Here is a 2,921-nt window from a genome sequence, read left to right on the forward strand (position 1 = left end):
AACTTGAAAAATGTGGAAAAGCCCACTTTTTGGAGCATACAATACAATTATAAAGACTAATTTTTTCTTGAAATCTCAATCCCACAAATGGCTAGACTAAAGAATGGTGTACTGCACATAGTAAGTTAGACAGTAGATGCAATAGCCATTGGAATAATATAATATGTAATTTTGCCCTGGCATTTCTAGTGGGGTATGCTATAGTAAAATGTGTGCTAAGGCTTGTCTTCTTATCAGGTAGCATACCATTTTAAAAGTTATGATTCACTGTGTGATAATATGATCTTGGTTATGTTTTTATTTATCTTGTGATAAATACAAATACATAAACATGCTCCAGCACACACAGATTAAGATGCTTAATTTCAAGAATATACTGTATGGCTTTAAGACAAGTGTGCAATTCCTCAAAGAACTGCAGAACTGTTTTTAAAACCCCAATTATTCAAAGACTGTCCTACCATTCAAGAGATGGACCAGCTCCTTGTTACGCATACCACTATCACAATCTTGGACACTTACCTGGACAGCCTAAACATTTTTAGAATAGTTCTGAAGAGGTTAGTGGCCATGTTGTCTATTTTTTAGGATGGCATTTATGTAAAACCTGAGGGTCCATAGCTGTTTATTTTTTAATTATCATAAGCCTTTCTCCTGTGCTGAACTATTGTATGTTTTTGGCCCTTTATACTGAGGGATGATTTTGAATTTGGTAGTCCGTAGAGAACTTTAACTCATTTAAAATTGTTTTAACATGATTGTGCCAATGTATAGGATACTGTGCTGAAAATCAGAAACAAACTGGCAATGTCAGGAGGAAGGCGTACTCTTGCTGTGCACTATTGATATGCTTCTAGCACACTGGACATAATCCAGGGGTTGTAAGCGTTATCTTTGGATTCTCATATGGTAAGTCTAATAGAAATCCTTGGGCCATACCAACCTTGATGAGCTGCATCTTTGCTTTCGCAGCCTAATCTAGAAGATTCCTGACTATTGTCTGAACAGAGCTGGACAGATACAGAATAGCTCCTCCTTTGCAGTTGCTTTGGGAACAGAAAACACACCTGTCCTGCAGGGCTCCATGAGACACACCCGGACAGATTGTTTGTGTTCAGCAGGCCTCTTAACAACAGTTACCTTGATCGAACCAGGGACTTCCCAGTATTGCAAGGATCCCCTTAAAAACCCAATGGCCATTTGCAGCCTTTTACAGCAGCTCTGCCCTTTAAAAAAAATCTAGGCAAACCTGTTTGATAGAAATAAGCAACAAAACGCATGCATAAAGGAGACAGAGCAGGGCATTTTCTTGTGTTGTTCACTTTTTGTTTTCAGAAAATCATTCTCAGCAATCTAATTTTTTCATTATTTTACCAAGCAAATTAGTTGGCTCTATTTAGCTTAAGTTGGGTATCACAGTAATCATTTTTCCTTGCATACAAAGCAATAACCCCTTCCCTGATGTGATCTCTGACCTCACATGAGGTGCCAGAGCAATACTGCGCATTAAACCACTATCTAAACTGACAGTCATAAAAACCATGTACCCACACCAAACATTCCCAGCTGTCTGAAACCTGCATCCAGTAAATGAGACAAAGTGTAGTTGTAAATGAAGGGCATCAGAAACCCCAACATCTACCCTTCAGCCTGAAGTGCCACAAAGGCCAACTAATGGGAAAAGGACAAGGGAAGAAGTCCTAGGAAGACTTTAGTCTCACTGACCATTTTAGCTACACCTCAACCAAACAGATTTGCGCACTGGAAGACATGAATAGCTATTCAACACTACCTTGGCCAGATACATAGCTTCTACTTTTATATCAGCCCTACAGTATTAGCAACTATCATGCACACGTTTGTTATGAAAAGAAAAAAAAAACATAGCAGCCTAAATATTACAACCGATGGAGTCCCAGTTCTCTAAATATTACAACCAACAGAGCCCCAGTTCTCTCTGTATTTTCACTGCAGTTTCATACTCCACTTCCAGTGACTCAAGAAGGAGCAGTCTGGCCTCCTTTCATTACTTCAGCCTCAGTTCATGTCTCCATGGTTACAGCTCTATGGAGGAACTTAAATCATTGATGAGCTGCTTGCTGAGAGCTGTGCCCCTGTCTTACTCAGCAGTTTTCCCATCAGCAGGGAAAAAATTGGGACAGGTCTGTCAAGCACAAGTGCCACAAGTCTTTACTGGACAATGTGTAGTGCCATGTGTTACATCTGACCGTATACGCACTTGTATTGCTGTAGACCGGTGTGTCACTGATTGTGTAGGGCGTATGTGTGTGCATAATGGGAAGATTAGGGCATCTTGGGAAGGTAGAGGGTGCACAGAAGGGATCAATGATGACATTTTGAGATGTGCTGGAAATGCTCCAGGAGGAGAAACATTCAGGGTCTCTGCAAGTGGGTGCACGGAGAGACATTAAAGGGGCTTGCATACAGTACAAATTCATATGACAGCTTTGTACTACTCTGTGTTAAGGAGGTTGCTTATTAGGTATAAAAATCAATCTACCAGATTGCAAATGGTAGCACAATCAATGTGAAGCCATCTTGATTCTGACAGTGTGCAGCCTCTGGGTTTAACCTATGTATAATGCTCTATAATAATAATTATTGCAGGATTCTGTTTCAAGATCTCATTGCCACACAATAATTTTGGATTTCTACAGTTAAAAAGAGTACCTTGAAAAAAATATTTTAGGAGCTTCAGCTAGATGTGATCACTAAATGGGTCTGCTAGTCAGTCAGGACATATGGCAGCATGCAGAGGAGATGCAAGTTCCTCATGACCTGCCCTGTGAGAAAATAATCAGGCTGAAAATAGCAGCAGCTTACTTTAATGAGATTTCTTGCTTGGGCCCCAGCTGCTCTGCACTCTTCTGGCATGCAAGCCATTAGCTTGTACTGCAGCT

Source organism: Polypterus senegalus, chromosome 13 (genome assembly GCF_016835505.1).
Source record: "Polypterus senegalus isolate Bchr_013 chromosome 13, ASM1683550v1, whole genome shotgun sequence".
NCBI lineage: Eukaryota > Metazoa > Chordata > Cladistia > Polypteriformes > Polypteridae > Polypterus > Polypterus senegalus.